The 18,959-nt window shown below is 36.5% G+C and overlaps 1 non-coding gene across 1 annotated transcript; it reads left to right on the top strand.

The window, feature by feature from the left end:
* Window positions 1-18,633: 18,633 nt before the first annotated feature.
* On the top strand, window positions 18,634-18,740 carry LOC141662363 (small nucleolar RNA R71). The gene has a single exon (XR_012550483.1). It is a non-coding gene; the product is annotated as a small nucleolar RNA R71 (small nucleolar RNA).
* The last annotated feature ends 219 nt before the right edge of the window (window positions 18,741-18,959 follow it).

Raw genomic sequence — 18,959 nt, 5'->3', positions numbered from 1 at the left:
GGGAGGAAAAGCAAAGAAAATATAGATGTGACTAAAAGCAACCACACAGGTACAAAAGATGGCCAGTCTTAGTACCGCATAGCTTATAACACATAATTTGGTGGTGTCCCACCAGACCCTTTTGTCACACAGACAAACGGTCAATTCATATGCATTGTTTGCCCCAATCAACCAAAAGAGTCACCAAGGAAAGAAACAATGTTTAAATAGAAAATTCACAAATAAGGAGGGAGAAATCCTGATTTATAATGGAATCAACAGAATCCTAAGTTGCTTATTCCGAGTTCTCAAATTTTTCACAGGAAAAGTAAGCAACTTATGGAATAGGAAACAATTACTTTAGAAACAAAATACGTCTCAAGAAAGAGGTATAAGGGTTCAAAGATACAAACCACGGTACTGATCCGTATTCACTATGAAACTTGGCTGTCATAGCAGCCACTGACTGTTATCATACTATCCAAACTCACCGAGGTCACACACTTGGTCCAGTAACATTTCTTTAACATAGGAAATGCGATATATAGAAATAACAGTGGCGTCTATTCAACTGACACACTAAGGGCCCGCTCAAACGCTGAATTCTCACAATCAGACTTGTTTTCTCGAGAGAAAATCTAGAAATCTCTATCGGACCTTACCAATAATACATATACAAAGGAAACGTACTCTAACTAGGGTAGTTCCAGCCAGCCCTCAACAGACATCAGGGTTATGCCTCCGAAACCCTTGACTGAACTCATAGACTCGCTCCTCTGATTGAGTTGCTGACTAACACCTTTATATGAACCTTTCTACACTCTTCTGACTCTACTCTTAACCTAAATCAGGGACTCAAACCTGTAAATCTGATACAAACTGTGACAGCCTCAACCCCGGGGTCAGGAGTTGACGTCACTAATAACAATAAGAATAAACATAATATAATTCAAATTACTAATTATACATAACCATGACCCCTATACCAAGACCTTTTCCAGGTTTAAGTATGAATTAGGCTACACTATTACAACACCAACTTACACAAACCGATATGACACTACTAATTAACACAGCAACTCAATAGACCATCTTTGGTCCAACACATCCATCTCAGAAGAGCCTGACGCGAAAGGAACTGGAACTTTGCCCTGACTATCACGGAAGAATCCCATAGGCATCTGCAATACATATATAAAACATTCTGCAAGGGTGAGCAATCAATTGCTCAGCAGTACCACTATATGAATAACAAGTAAAACAGTATATGTAAAACGGTATAGGAACAGATATCAAAACTGGTTTACGAAAATAGGTAAAATAGCTATAAACTGGATATCAAAACTAGCATGCTCTGTAAAACAATATCATCTGTAGTGTGCTGTGTCAAAATACTAGAGTCAAATTTTAGCATGCTATTTCCTTTCCAAAACCACTGTCCATTGCTGGACCCATAAATCATCTGTCCCGTTACGAGGACCATAACTATTTGTTTCGTTACGGGAACCATTAAACCGAAGTCAGATATAAAAGTGGATGAATTCTAGGGACAGCTGATCAGTCTATCCCACCACAACTTGTTCCGGAACTCAGAGACTAGCTAGGTCTCTGTTATGATGGACTAAGCGGCCTACCAGTGCGCGCATCCGACTTAGCCTCTTACGCAACCATGCTAGGTCGTTACCTAATAACGGCCTCTTACGCAACTGACCATCCAATATCTGATTCGTGCTTATCCATTTTCCAAAATCATTTACACCTATCTCTTTTTAAATGATTACATCACACATTCTAAAAATCCTTTTTAATTATTTTTATCACAATCTAGAGATAGGCATTTTTAGAAGTTATTTTTTCCCCAAAACATCGTTTAGTAAAACATAATTAAATACGGGGAATACGTAACTTAAAATGTTCTGTTCCAGTACATAATTTAAATTAACAATCATTCATATATACTGAAATGTAAAAGATTAGTTTAGGGGTACTTGCCTTACAGAGCTTTACAACTATTACTGATCGACTCTGAGCCGACTCGAACGCTTAGGTTTTATCGTCTAACCACTAGATCACCTTGGATTCGACTTCAACACTTAGGTTCTTCGGTTGAGACCATACTAAGCTCGTTGACTGTCCACTAGGTTATCCTTAGTCCAACATCCACTTTCAGTTTCCCGATTAGAACCTACAGTGTCGAAATACTCTATGTTAGATGTCTAGGTATGCTTGACATATCCTCGCTAACAACCTACCCGTACGATATCAAATTTCGACTCGTAATCATTCATATTATAATAACACACAACAATTAGGGTTCACGCTCTCGGAAATCGGTTCGGTGTTTATTTCCAGAAAATATGTATACTCGTAATTTACGAAATTTGGGTTATTGGTTTTGGCAAAATATTTTATCACATCTTACAATAAAATTTCGTATAAAACATATATGTATTTATATAGCCACTTGACATCCCGGTAATCATCGGATACACTCCCGTATTCCTGTAGGTCAATTTCCCGGAAATCGGGCAGCGTCTCCTTTGTTTATCGGACTACCCGTCGAAGCAATTTGACGTCAATTCCCAACAAACCAATTTAAATTGCCACAAAATAAATTTGTAGTCCCCGAAAATAATTTATACGAGTTGTTTTATTTATTTAAAATATTTAGGACTCAGAACAGGGTCATCACCATCCACCGTGCGCTCGTAAAAGAATTCATCGCACACGGCGGCAAAACTTATTGGTTCCCGAAAATATACGGGTGTCCGAATAAAGTTCACCGATTAAAATTATCGCTCGCTTAAATTATAATTTAACATCACGAATTTTAGTCAAGAATTTCATGCAGAAAAGAGGAAATTAAAATTAAAAAGTATAACAGTCCAGTCCAACTGCACAGACGGGCTCACCAAAAGCCCAACACAAAATCCAACAGCAAGGCCCAACTTAACAGGCCCAACTGTAACAACAGGAGGAAGAAACAGAGCACAACACGGCACCACACGGCCACACGCGGCCCTCGCCGCAACACAGACATAGCAAACACTAACACACACAGCACACACTAACACACACACACAATCACACAGTACCCATACACATATATATACAGTGGCATATATATACATATATAGTCCAATAAGACTGATTGAAACCACCAAACTTCACCGGAAATGGACGGCGGCGGCGGCAACAAAGCAACCGGAAATGGAAACGGAGAAGGACAGCGAAGAATCGCCGGGAAAGTGCGAGAAAACCGGGAAGAAAAATGAAAACAGAGAGGGAAGGGAGAGATAGAGGGAGAGAGAGGAGAGATTTATCGAGAGAGAGACGGGAGATTAGAGAAAGAGAGGGAGAGAGATTAGAGAGAGATTGATGTTTAAAAAAAATAATGAGTCCTCTGATGTGTTGCCCTGAAAATAAGCCACGTGTCTGTGGTTTAATATTATTATGACACGTGTCCCCTTTTTACTGTAAACCCCAAAATTGCACTCGCATTTTACAAAATAACGACCAAACCTACGAGTAAAAATTTACCCGAAAATTTCCAAATCAGTTTTAAAATATTATGAACAACTCGAAGTTAATAAAAGCGTAAATTTTGAGATTTTAAAATAATTTCTAAAATGCAATTTATACCCGCTTTTACCAATTAAATGAAACAATGCGCAGGTGAAATTAATCCCGAAAATTATCAAAAAAAAATTAAAATCCTCAGAATATTGCAAACAAAATAAAATATGAGTTTCATGATTTTTGAAGAATCTTAGAATTAAATATGGATTTTACAATTAAATGCAATCTAGAAAATTATTTAAGAATAAATAATTCACAAAATATTGATTTGTAAATTTTCAAAAATCCCAAAAATTATTATTGAAATTATAAACTCATAAAAAAAATTTTTAAAGACACTCCAAATATTTATGAAAATAAAGCTGCAATAATACCACTTTTAAAAGCGAAACAAAAATAATATGGTGCAACAATTAATCATAAAACACACCACGCAGTCCAACAACCACATATAAATAATAATAAGTACAACACAGGGACCATAATCAATATAAAATTCTTTATTTAATTACTTACGCAATAATTACATATTTAAATATTACAAAAGTATACGAGTCATTATACTTTGTTTGTCCATGAGCTTCTCTTCAGTATTGGAAGACTGAGTTGATTCCGCAGTTTTCTTCTCTTTGTCCTCATCAACAATTTCTTGCTTGATAATCAATTATTCTTCACTGAAGTAGACTTCACATGCCTTGAACATAGGTGATACAACCTTTTTCAGCATAGCTGAAACATTTTCATTAGCTGTTGATATTCCTTTGTCACCTATCTCTTTCTTCTTGTTGTTCAAGGCATCATAGTCAAGACCAATAGCAATATTTGCACATGGTTTGTTTTTCTCATGATATTGTCCAACTAGCTCAGATGTATTTCTGAAAGACTTCAACTTCGCCTCATTCTTTTCCAGCTTCTCCCTTAGCACTGCTTCAATTTCATTTGCACACTTGAGCTTATTCTTGAGATAAACATTCTCCTGCTTTATAGTTTCAAGCTCCACCAATAACAATTCTGTTTCTTGCTTCTCACTTTCAAGCTTCTCATTTATCTTTGTTAATCTGCTAACTTCTTCATTAGCAGCAATCATGCTTGTGTGAATTTGAAACATTTCTCTGCTCATCTTCTCTACAGTTTCCTTATGTTGACTCACATTTAAATCAATGGTGGTAAAAGTTGGTACCTGTGATTTAGATGAGGATGATTCTCCTTGCTCCAAGGCCATGAGTGCATAATTTCCAAATTCTTCATCTTCATCATTTTCAGTGTCATCTCAAATTTTACCCTCTGCAATATAAGCTTTACTTTGTTGTTTCTTCAGAAGAGCTTCATATTTTGCTTCCAATTCAAGATAAGCTTTATCCTTCTTTGCTTTCTTGGGTTTCCTTCTTTCTGTAGCAAAATGGCCCAACTCATCACAGTTGTAGCACCTTATCTTAGATATGTCAATAGATCTAGTTTTATAACCATTCTTGCTATCAGAAGTGTACTTCCCTTTTCCTTTCCAGCTGTTGTCTTTGTTGAAATATTGTCCTTTGCCCTTGAAAAATCTTGGCTTCTTTACTCTAATGTTAGAGAATTTTCTAGCCAAATAAGCCATTGACTGATCTAGCTCATCCAGTTCATCAAGAGTGTAGAACTCATCTTCTTCAAATTCCAGAATGACTAGTTCCTGTGAATCATTTGTTCTGTGCTCACTTGTTGAGGCAACTGGAGTTTGAGATCTTGGCTCATCAATAGATGTTTGGCTTTCATTGACAATTAAAGCACTTGAGCCATCTACAACATGTCCCTGACCAGATCTCAATGATTTTCTTTGAATCATTTCTAGTTCATGTGTTTTGAGAATTCCATATAGAACTTCCAGTGTTATTCTGCTCATATCTCTTCCTTCCCTGATTGATGAGATTTTCTCTTCCAAATGATCAGGGAGAGTAAGAAAGAACTTCAAGTTCACTTCTTCAGCTTCATAGTATTTTTCATGGAGCTGCAAGTCATTTATCAGCTTGGTGAACCTTTCAAACACATATGTTATACTTTCCTTTGGATTAGCCATGAAACCCTCATACTGTGAAATTAGTATCTTTCTCTGATTTGATCTAACTTCCTTACTTCCCTCACAGAGTATCTCAATCTTTTCCCATATTTGCTTGGCAGTGTCGCAGTTGACAATGTTGTTATACATCACATTGTCAAGTGACTCAATCAATATCAGTTGCAAGCCACTATCTAGGGAGACTTTCTCTTTTCCAGGCTCAGTATACTCAGAAAGGTCTTTTGGAGCATAATGAGCTAGAATGACCATATCACCATATGTTGATTCTTCAAGTCTAACCATAGGAGTGAAGGGCCCATTTTTTAGTATCTGAATATAGAGTGGATTGGCCATCCTAACAAATAGCAATATTTTCTTTTTCCAAAGAGTGTAGTTAGCTTTGTCAAAGGTAGGAATTTTGATACTACTGATTTTCTGTGTATTCATTCTTCCAAGATCTTGAATCTGTTTACTTTCAGATTTTGCTCTGATACCACTTGTTAGGAAATGAATAACACACAGAGGGGGGTGAATGTGTTTTACTATTGTTTTGCTTTTCTTGAATCTTTTATGGTTGAACAAAGTAAATTAAATCTTGTAGTAAAAATGTGTTCATGCAGAAATTATTCTTGCAGAAAATAAAGAACACTAATCTTCAAAACTCACTTAATTTTATATTAAAATTAAGAATGTTTTGCAGCAAAATTTCTAGCCTCTTTGTTGATAAAGAGCTTAGCTTCTCCTTGAGAGTGTTACAAGTGTTGGGTCCCAATGTGTTTGTAGAAGGGGGGGTTGAATACAAACAGTACCGAATAATCGAATTAAATGCGGAATAAAAAATGTGAAACAAAATTCAAGTTAAATAAAAATATTATTAAACTTGAAAGGTGTTACAACAACTGTATCGATTACAAGGAATTAATCTCAAATTAATTATCACAAATCTAGAATAAATTCGACATGAACTTTTTCTATTTTTGTAATAAAAAGATTCAAATGCTAAACGCAATTTGAGATTAAGTTCTAGGGATTTTGATCCGCTAGATTGTTACACAAGAACAAGATAAAGATTTCTAGTTGATTGGATTTAACTTTACAATCTAGAAATTGATCTTGAATTAAACAGATGAAAAATGTAATATTTCAAGGCGGCTGCTTTTCTTGTTCTTTGTTCTTCTGTTTGAATGATGGATAATTGAAAGAAGGTCTTCTGCTTCTTTTTAATCAACAAACCAATAGAATTGAATTGGCATGACAATCCTATAGCTGGCAAGACTTTCGGTAGGACAATTGAATGAACTAGCAAGACAATCTGAATGAACTAGCATGACAATCAGAATGAACTAGCAAGACAATTATCCTCCTAGAGTAACTTTCGGTATGACAATGGAAAATGGCCTAGCATGACAATCGGTATGACAATCCAGATTGTCATGCTAGTTCATTTCCATTTGTCTTGCTGATTTAAGATTTGAATTAAATCCAATTAAACTTCTGAAAATTCCTAAAATTAATTCAGAATTAATTAATCAATTAATTCAATTAATAAATAAATTATTCTTTGCAGATATAATTTATTTTCTTAATTAAATTAGATGAATTAATTAATTAATAGAGAATTAATTCTAGTCTTGAGCAGCAACCATTCTTCTGCAAATCTTCTGAAAATCACTGAAAATTATGAATCAATTCCACCACTTCAACGTTGACACTCGATGTACTGTCTGGTTCATGAGTGACTAACTTCCGTGACGTTTCTTCATGTCTTGACTTTGACACTTTGATTTTCTTCAGATTAAATCCTTGTAATTAATGATACTCTGACGAGATCTCTGTCACTTGATTAAATCCACGATCTTGATTTATATCACTGAGGCATGATCAACTTCTTGAACTTCTTCCAGTGAATTAACTCCTCAAGTCTGTAGATGAACCTTGTTTCTGAATCCTCTGATAGATATTACTTTGCGAGATCTCTCTGACGGTAGATCCACTATTTACTTATTACATTCTTATTTGAGTTGAGTTGAATCCTCGAATATACAAATAGGCTATGACATATGACTTACAATCTCCCCCTATTTGTTTGTTAGACAATAACACACAAATACCTAGAGGATAACTCAACTAACAAATAAGAAAAAGATATAAACATACATGCAAAGTAAATAGCAGAAAATTTCTGGATGAGATTTAACATTTTCCAGATTCCAAGTAGATGTTCCTCTAGACTGAACATATCTTCAAGTAGTTTCATCTTCATTTGTACAACCACATTTCCTGTTGAGAAGCGTATATCTGTCTTGCTTCTCCCCCTATGAGAATCAACTGATTAAAGAGGATCACCTTCGTTTTACCACCTCTCCCGTACAATAGGATCCGCAGATAAAAACCAATGGTACTCCCCTAACAGCTTCTTCCCTTACTAGGAAATCACCTTGTGTTTACCACCTCTCCCGTACAATAGGATCCGTAGTTAGAAACAACAATGGTGTGGTGTAGTGTACATGTAGGATCTTTTTCTTCCTCCCTGCTATTTCTCCCCCTTAGTTGAGGAATCCTCCAAACTATTACTTAAGCTTTTATCTCCCCCTTAAAGAAGGAATGTATGCCGTCGTCTGAAGGAGTTCTCATATTTCACTTGGTTGGAAAAGAAATAACAAGTAGTTTCTTTTTCTTCCTCACTGTGAGTGTGTGATCCTGTTTAGTGTACCTCACATGTATTTCACTCTTCTCTCCACTCGTGTTTACACTCATTCTCACAAGTGTATCACTCTTCTCTCATAGCTCCATAATCCAGCTGTACCTGCAAGGAAAATCACCTTAGCCATCCTTTAAGGAGGTCACAGGTGGTGCAATGGGAGTTCACAAATCCCCATCCTTGTTAAACTCGTCAGATGAATCTGAGTCATAATCTACAAGTTGCTAGTTTCCCTTTTAGGGTTCCAGATTTGAATTCTGGGAAGGTAAACAATGATCCAACGAATTTAGCATATAGATCAAAGTTCCCTTCTAATGTCTGTGAAGACATTTCCTTGTGACTTATCAGGTAATATCTGAATCATTGTCAACAAGTTGCCGATCTGCACCTATGTCAGATCCACTATCCGCATATGCATCCAGGGGATTTAAGCCTGGGGAGGTAGACACTGACCACTGACATATGGCTTTTGGATCAGTATCCTCTCCTAACACCTGTAAAGGCAATTGGTCCACTAACGAACCTTGAACAATCGAATCTGACCTTAAAATGGTCGAAACTCTTGTTTCCGTCAATCATCCTTTGTGTGTGTAACCTCTTCTTGTGCATCAAAAATTGATTATGTTTGAAGTGGTGACACTACATCGGATACCTTGGCCGACAGGCAAAATTCAATAGACTCACCCTGTTGAGAGAATGAATCTAGTAACTGTTTTTGTGCCTTTTCAGCCATTACATCTTTTTGAGAAGATGTATGGGGGCTAGCAGTTATCTCGGTTTAAATACTACTCATCTATGTATGAGACAGAGCCACTGGGTTGACTACAGAACCTTCCTTATGTGGTGCACTAGGCACTATCTCCCTCACGCTCATTCATACTATATTTAGTGGTAAGAGAGTGTTGGTTGGTTCTGTTTTTGTGTTTGTCTTTACAGTCTGGGATAGACGTTGTGGGTTTTCAACCTCATGACTGTCAATGAAAGAAAGTCATTGGAGACTGAACCTGTAACACAGAACATATGGTAATAGAGAGAAAATGATTTACAATAGTGATTTCAAAAGATTTTACATGAAATAAGAAATCACTAATGTAGAAAGAAGTTTGATTTTGTTTTTCAATATGAATGAGTTTTTGATAAAACATTGATCACTTAGGGTAAAGTCTAAGTAATTCTCATTCATATCAAAAGCTTACAAATATCTGCAACATAATGTTAACAAGATATCATTGACCGATACTTGTCAAGTACTTTAGATACTAATTGTTATGTTGCATTATCAATATACCACTGCACATATAAAACACTATGATTGTGCTTAGTGATAAGATAGTTATGAATATGACGACTCTACTAGTTCATATAAAATTATAACTTCTGTTAGAGTGCCATACCATGTCCTTGACGATTGCTTGAGCAGTACACTAGTTCATACCAACCTGAAGTGAGATTGTGAAGAAGAGATTGCATAGTCCAATAGATCTGCAGCTGCAAAGTCCATGAACTGTGGTGCACTGACTTCCTCTTTTAACTCACCAACCAGGAGTACACTTGTACACATCTTACTAGAGTACAATTCCAAGTGTAATGTGCAGCAGGTGTCTGATATGTCGTAATATTCTCAAGTCTCGTCACTGGTGCTATATGTTAGATACTGCTTCCTGATAATAACCTAGCACAATATACAAAATTACAATGATAACATTCCCAGCTTGCAAACAGCCATATCCCTCAGATAAACCTTTGCTGTTATCTCCAAAGGTAACCAGGGGGCCAGCTTTCTTAATCCTCATTTGATAGCAGGGCTCTATCTCCGGTCATATGTCTTGATGATCCACTGTCAAGAATCCACACTACCGGTTACACCTGTTTAATGCCCTGCACTTCAAATGGATTAGACCTTCTTCGGAACCCAAACTTGGTTGGGCCCGGCATACTTGTAGAACTGTCCTTTGTCAGGCAAAACAATATTTTTAATTTTAATTGTCTCAACTTTCTCAATGACTGAACATTTGACCTTGTAAACAGCCTTAACAAATTTCTGTTTAAGCTTAGGCATAAATGTCTCCTTTCTAGCCTTAGAAGGACTAGCAGTCTTAGACCTATCATGCTTCTTGTTATTCACATGCTGACGAGTAGTACTCTTATCATTAGACACATGCTTACCATTAAAATAAGCATACATCATATTAAAAGCACAAGACATACAATTAGAAACATCACATGCTTTATGAGAGTGATTAACAGCAGGCAATTTATGCATGGTAGACATGGCATTATTGTTATCCAACTCATGTGTGTCTGAGTTAGTCTCAGTTGCTTTCACAACTTTGACTGGAACTTTCGACTCACTTGACTTGGAAATAATCTTCTCATTAGCATGATCTTCAGCACGTATCTCTTCATGAATAACAGAAGAGGTCGCATCAAATGGTTCAGCAATTGATGCTTTATAGAGGGGTTGATCAACACCCTTAAGCACATGTGGTACTTCCCTCCCTTTAGCACAGACATGAGGAGGGGAGTTTATGCCTAATTCTCCAATAGCAGCATTGTAATCATAACCTATTCCAGATGTTTGATTAACAGCTTGCTTACTGTAGAACTCTTTAGCCTTCGAACAAGAATTGAAGTAGGCTCTAACCTTAGTCTCAAGACCGGTGATCTTGTCTTTGAGAATAGTTTCGAGTTTTCTATAACAGTCAACTCTATTCTCTAGAAAAGATACATGTTCTTTTAATTTGTCTTGATTAATGTGCACAAGTCTTAATTCATTGACCTCTTTCTCAAGGTCTGTGATCTGTAAACTTAACAGTTCATTATCACGACGTGCACAATCTAAGTTACCTCTTAGATGATAAACCATTTCAGCATCAGAAAGTTTTACCTCTATTCTTGACGATGAAGCTTTTCCATCAATAGCCATAAGAGCAAGATTTCCTTCATCTTCATCTTCACTGTCAGCATCATCCCAGCTTCTTCCCTTTGCCAGATAAGCCCTTTCAGAGTTCTTTCTTACTTGCTTTGGCTTCCTACATTCTGTGGCAAAGTGTCCCAACTCATTGCAGTTATAGCATCTAATGGTGCTTCGATCAACCATCCCTGTTTTGTACCCACCACTGCTGGTGTTAGAGGATGAAGATCCACCTTTCTGGAATTTGTTGTAGTTGGACTTGTACTTAAGCTTGGGATTCCTCCTGAATCTGACATGGGAGAATCTCTTGACAATTTGGGCCATTGATTCATCTTCCAATTGCTCCAGCTCTTCCAAGGAATAAAAATCATCACTTGATTGATTTGTAGTAGGAGGATCATATTCTGCTACTAACTCATTTTCCTCACCCTTGGAAAACTGTACCATTCTTTCTAACTGTTGAGATTGTTGTTGTTGTTGACCTTCAGCTACAAGTGCAGTAGATGTGCTGACCATTCTATCCTTCCCGTAGACTTCCTTCTGTTGAATCTGCTCCAACTCATAGGTTTTTAACACTCCATAGAGCCTGTCCAAAGAAATCTCACTCAGATCTCTAGCTTCTCTAATGGCAGTGATTCTATGTTCAAGATGAGCTGGCAGTGTTAAAAAGAACTTTTTGTTGACCTCCCTGATTGAATAATACTTTCCATTGATGTTCAGGTTGTTGATCAACGCATTGTACCTCTCAAACACTTCAGTAATTCCTTCTCCTGGATTTGATTTGAAATGTTCATATTCAGAGGTTAGGATTTCCAACTTGTTCTCCCTAACTTCCTCTGTGCCTTCATTAATCACCTCAATAGTTTCCCACATGTGTTTGGAATTTTTACAGTTCATCACATGTCTGTTCATCAAGGGATCAAGGGAATCAATTAATATTAATTGAAGGCTGGCATCCGAGGAGGCTTCTTCCTTCTCAGCAGGAGTAAAATCTTCAGGCTCTTTTGGATAGGTTCTAGCTTCAGTAGTCACCACACCATCTATTATTACCTCCGGTTCAATAACCATCGGAGTTTTTATACCCTTCTTTAACAAGTTTGAATATTTGGGATTTGCAACTTGTAAAAATAATAGCATCTTCTTCTTCCACATGATATAATTCTCTTTATCAAATTGTGGAATTTTAACGGTTCCAACTTTATGTGAAGTCATTATGAATTTTTGAATAAATAAAAATTCAAGGAGTTGAAAAATCACAAAAGTCTAGGATCTTGATTTGTTCGTTAATCAGAAGGCTCTGATACCAATTGTTGGGTCCCAATGTGTTTGTAGAAGGGGGGGTTGAATACAAACAGTACCGAATAATCGAATTAAATGCGGAATAAAAAATGTGAAACAAAATTCAAGTTAAATAAAAATATTATTAAACTTGAAAGGTGTTACAACAACTGTATCGATTACAAGGAATTAATCTCAAATTAATTATCACAAATCTAGAATAAATTCGACATGAACTTTTTCTATTTTTGTAATAAAAAGATTCAAATGCTAAACGCAATTTGAGATTAAGTTCTAGGGATTTTGATCCGCTAGATTGTTACACAAGAACAAGATAAAGATTTCTAGTTGATTGGATTTAACTTTACAATCTAGAAATTGATCTTGAATTAAACAGATGAAAAATGTAATATTTCAAGGCGGCTGCTTTTCTTGTTCTTTGTTCTTCTGTTTGAATGATGGATAATTGAAAGAAGGTCTTCTGCTTCTTTTTAATCAACAAACCAATAGAATTGAATTGGCATGACAATCCTATAGCTGGCAAGACTTTCGGTAGGACAATTGAATGAACTAGCAAGACAATCTGAATGAACTAGCATGACAATCAGAATGAACTAGCAAGACAATTATCCTCCTAGAGTAACTTTCGGTATGACAATGGAAAATGGCCTAGCATGACAATCGGTATGACAATCCAGATTGTCATGCTAGTTCATTTCCATTTGTCTTGCTGATTTAAGATTTGAATTAAATCCAATTAAACTTCTGAAAATTCCTAAAATTAATTCAGAATTAATTAATCAATTAATTCAATTAATAAATAAATTATTCTTTGCAGATATAATTTATTTTCTTAATTAAATTAGATGAATTAATTAATTAATAGAGAATTAATTCTAGTCTTGAGCAGCAACCATTCTTCTGCAAATCTTCTGAAAATCACTGAAAATTATGAATCAATTCCACCACTTCAACGTTGACACTCGATGTACTGTCTGGTTCATGAGTGACTAACTTCCGTGACGTTTCTTCATGTCTTGACTTTGACACTTTGATTTTCTTCAGATTAAATCCTTGTAATTAATGATACTCTGACGAGATCTCTGTCACTTGATTAAATCCACGATCTTGATTTATATCACTGAGGCATGATCAACTTCTTGAACTTCTTCCAGTGAATTAACTCCTCAAGTCTGTAGATGAACCTTGTTTCTGAATCCTCTGATAGATATTACTTTGCGAGATCTCTCTGACGGTAGATCCACTATTTACTTATTACATTCTTATTTGAGTTGAGTTGAATCCTCGAATATACAAATAGGCTATGACATATGACTTACAACAAGATATTTTATCTTAATTTTCTTTGTTTGTTACAACTGACTAAAGGACCAGTGTTAACTTTATAATTCAGTTAATTGCTGGTTTACACGGTGTACAATAAGACATGCTATTAACTTTTGTAAACAGTCACTTGTCATTTCCATTTATAGAAAAGTATATCTTCTATTTCTGGCTTAGCATATCTTTAGCATCCTGTGATTATCTTTATCTTCCATTGTCAGTTAATCTTCACCATTGATCTTGCACATCCTTCAAGCTGCTTTTGGTAGACTTGTCAATCCAGCTGTTTGGATTGTTTGTTGATTGTTAATCTTGGATATTGAACTTGATCTGCAATTTTGTACTTTGAGATTTTATCTCGAGATCTCCATTTGGTCTATAGAGAACTTGACATCTCGATAAGTATATTGGCTTATCGGGATCTCTAATGCTCCATAGTAAATTTGACTTGTAGAGGTCTATGAGTTCTCTATAATAGAATTTGGCTTTTAGAGATCTCTAGTCTTCATATCTTCACTTTGACTTATCAATATCTCTGAGTTTTCTAATGAGTTATTGACTTATCGATAACTCATAGTTCTCTAGTCAAATTTGACTTGTCAACAACTCAAAGTTCTTTAGTGAATTTAGGCTTATCGATATCTCTGAGTTCCCTAGTGGAATTTGACTTATCGATAACTCAAAGTTCTCTAATGAATATTGACTTGTCGATAACTCTGAGTTCTCTAGTGAAGAAATGACTTGTCGATATCTCCAATTTCCATGTCTTCAATTTCATTTATTGTATCTTTGTGAGTTCTCTAGTACCTTTCCTGACTTCTCGATAAGTCATTTTGAGTTCTCGAATGACTTCTCTATAACACTAAATCTGTGACTTGTAGAGATCTTGACTTAGAACAATTTTCCTAAAATAGATTTATTCAACTCCAAGCTTTTTCATAATTCTTCTGAGGCATGATCTTCTTGATCTTCTTCTAGATAAAATTCTTAGGCTTGACACTATTTATAAAAAAGAATCCAGTCTGCTCCTTTGACATTTTTACAGACTTTAAGTGTTACAAGTACAAAATACAAATTAAGATAACAATACAACTAACTTAGGGTTGACAAATTGTCTTAGTCTTGTTAAAGTACAGGAATGTCTTGCACAATATTTGTCAAATAAAACATTGAATCCTCTATCTGTGAATTGACTAACACTTAGGAGATTCACCTCAAGACCAGCTACCAGTGTTACATCTTAAATGACAACATTCACAAAAATTAACTTTCCCTATCCCATTGTGAATCCTCTATTGTTATCTCCAAAATTCATCACTGGGCCAGCCATCTCCTCAAATTATGATAGCAAGGCTTTATCACCTGTCATATGCCTGGAGCATCCACTGTCAATGATCCATATGACTCTCTTCATCTTGTCCTGCACACAATGAGGATTAAGTGTGTTTAGCTACCCCAGCAGTGTTGGGTACTTTCTTCTTATTAACAGAAGTTGTTGAAGTAGAATTTGATGATTCAAAAAGAACAGTGTTCATTGATTGATTTGCATTTTTCTTTTTAGTTGTAGATCCAAGGTTAACTTCTTTGAGAGATACTCTCAGTTTATGACAGCTTGTCATCACTTTCATATTGCAAGGAATGCAATCAAATTTTTCACAAAGTGAATAGGGATCTTCAGCCTTTGCTTCATTGTACTTGCATGCTCCCACTTTTGGCTCACTAACAGTCTTTTTACAAAGGTGAGTTAGGTGATTGGTTGAGCCACACTTTTGACATTGTTTTCTGGGAGCATCTGCAACAAATGCAAAGTTATTGCTCTTGTTCACTCCAATTTTCCCATTCCTGTTCTTATTCTTCTTTCCTGCATTCTCAGTCTTGGTTTCCTTGATTGGTGTCTTAGAAACTTGATTGACCATGGGCTTCTTCTTAATTTCAGCAGTGGTTTCTTTATTCTTCTTTTCACTGTCTTCATCTGTAAGTTCTTGATTGATGACCAACTCAGCCTTACTGGAATTAACCTCACATGCCTTGAACAAAGGTGCATATACTTTTCTCAGGATAACTGGGACATCTTGATCTGCAATTGACATACCTTTGTCACCTTCATTTTTTTTGTTATTGTTCAAGGCATCATAGTCCAAACCAATAGTTATATTATCATATGATTTGTTCTTCTCATGGTATTATCCAACCAACTGAGATGCATTTCTAGAAGACTTCAATTTCACCTCATTCTTTTCCAATTTTTCCCTCAACATAGCTTCAATTTCACTTGCGCACTTGAGCTTGTTTTTCAGATATTCATTTTCTTGCTTGACTGTTTCAAGCTCAACAAGCTGGAGCTCCAATTCTTGCTTTTCAATCTCAAGCTTCTCATTAATCTTTGACAGTCTACTAACTTCCTCAATAGCTGCTACCAGTTTCTTTATATTGGCTTGTATTTAAATTAATGGTAGTTAGAGTTGGTACCTCTGATTTTGATGAGGATGACTTTCCTTGCTCTAGAGCCATGAGTACATAATTCTCATATTCTTCATTATTATCATCTTCATCAGTGTCATCCTAACTCTTCCCTTTATCTATGTAAGCATTTCCATGTTGTTTCTTCAAGAGAGCTTCATACTTTGAAACTAATTCCATATAAGCTTTATCCTTCTTCACTTTCTTTGGCTTCCTGCACTCAGTTGCAAAGTGGCCCAATTCATCACAGTTAAAGCAACTTATTTTTGTTCTTTTAATAGATACAGTTTTGTAGCCACCTTTGCTAGCTAAGTTGAACTGAGTTTTTGATTTCCAATTGTTGTTTTTTGAGGACTATCCCTTGTTCTTCAAAAACCTTGGTTTTTTAACCCTGATGTTAGAGAATTTTCTATCCAGGTAAGCCATTGATTGATCCATCTCATCTAGCTCATTAAGGGTGTAGTATTCATCTTCCTCTAACTCCAAAACAACTTGTTTCTAAGGTCCCTTGTTCTTTTGCTCAACAACATGAATGACTGGAATTTGAGCATCTTGTTCATTTTCACTTGTTGAACTATCATTGACCATTTAGGCACTGGATCTATCAACCACATGTCCTTTGTTTTCCTTCAATGACTTCCTCTGTAACATCTCAAGCTCATATGTTTTCAAAATCCCATACAAGACTTCCAGTGTCATTCTGCTCAAGTATCTTCCTTCTCTAATAGATGATATTTTCTATTCAAGGTGGTCATGAAGGTGAACAAAAACTTCAGGTTTACCTCCTCAGCTTCATAATACTTATCATGAAGTTTCAAGTCATTTATCAACCCTTTCCATGAAAATAAAAGGTCCATTATTGAGAATCTGAATGTACCTAGGATTGGCCATCCTTATGAACAACATCATTTTTTCTCCATAATATGTAGTTGATTTGCTCCCAATTGAGGACCAGATTGGTTTCAACACACCTTTTAAGAACGGCGCCAAGATTTTGCAAGCACTCGTCAAAGGAATCACCGAACACAGAGAAATCATCCATAAACACCTCCACATTTTGTCCAATCATTTCAGAAAAGATAGCCATCATGCATCTCTGAAATGTGGAAGATGCTAGCTCCCAAGTCACATAAGCATTTGTCGAATGACACTTTTCCGATGGTGCAAGGAATAGTAAAGCTCTCAGGATCTTTAAGCTTTGGAGGTAACTTCTGTTGCAGCACAGCACTGCATTCCTCCGTGAGAGCAACGGTCTATAAGTCATCGAGCTTCACTTTCCGAGAGAGAATACCTTTCATAAACTTCGCATAGCTAGGCATCTATTCAAGAGTTTCAGCGAAAGGTATGTTGATATTAACTTTCTTGAACACCTCCAGAAACTTAGCAAACTGCTTATCCAACTTTTGCTTCTGCGGCCTTTTAGGAAAAGGAGGTGGAGGATAGACCTATTTCTCCCATGTATTACCCTCAAGAGGAGTGTGTTCCACAGTTTTCTTCCTTGGTTCCACTTCTGCTTCCTTCTGCACTTCTTCTTCAGCCACATCTTCAGATTCTGGAACTTGAGCTTTTTCTTGGCTTGCAACCTTCCCAGACCTCAATATAATTGCCTTAACCTGCTCTTTTGCTTCCTTCTTGTCAGGCACTTCTGTGTCACTAGGGAGTGTACCAGGTTGTCAATTTAGCAAGGCATTAGCAATCTGCCCAATTTAATTTTCCAAGGTCTTGATAGAAACCGTTTGGCTCTTGCACATGAGCCTCAACTCCTCCAATTCAGATTTTTCATTAGATTGTTGTAGTTGGAGTTGTTGTCTTGGTGCGTATTGCGGTTGCTGAAAACCAGGAGGGTTGTATTGTTTTGCTGCATACTGCTGATAAGGCTGCTGCACCGCATTCTGAGTGTTGCTCCAGCTAAAGTTAGAATGATTGCGGTTACTGGGATGATAGGTGGCTGGAACTGGTTGCTGGGACCTCTGAAAGTTGCTCACGAACTGAGCTGATTCACTAGAAATAGCACACTGCTCTGTCTCATGGGCACCGGCACAAAGCTCACAGACATTAGTGATCTGATTAACTCCATAATTAGCCAAAGAATCCACCTTCATCGTCAAAACCTTAAGCTGAGCAGCTATAGCAGTTGTTGCATCTACCTCCAGCATTCATGTTACTTTGCCTTGAGTTAGTCTCTGAGAAGGGTTCTGGTATTCATTAGCAGCCATCAGTTCAATCAAATCATAAGCTTCATCGTAGCTCTTAGCCCATAAGGCTCCCCCTGATGTTGTATCAAGCATGGGTCTAGAAGTCACACCCAAATCATTGTAAAAGCAGTTAATGATCATCCAGTCAGGCATCCCATGATGAGGACACTTTCTAAGCATCTCCTTATAACGGTCCCAAGCTTCACACAAAGACTCTCTCGATTGCTGCGTAAATTGGGTAAGAGCATTCCTAATTGCAGTAGTCTTCGCCATAGGAAAGAATTTAGTGAGAAACTTCTTAGTAAGATCTTCCCACTTGGTGATAGAGCCTGGTGGTAGAGAATGCAACCATCACTTAGCTTTATCCCTAAGAGAGAATGGGAAAAGTCTCAACTTAATAGCATCTTCAGAAACATTGTTGAATTTGAAAGTGTCGCAGATCTCGATAAAATCTTTAATATGCATATTGGGATCTTC

Source organism: Apium graveolens, chromosome 5 (genome assembly GCF_009905375.1).
Source record: "Apium graveolens cultivar Ventura chromosome 5, ASM990537v1, whole genome shotgun sequence".
NCBI lineage: Eukaryota > Viridiplantae > Streptophyta > Magnoliopsida > Apiales > Apiaceae > Apium > Apium graveolens.
This window is presented reverse-complemented; position numbering and strand designations above follow the sequence as displayed.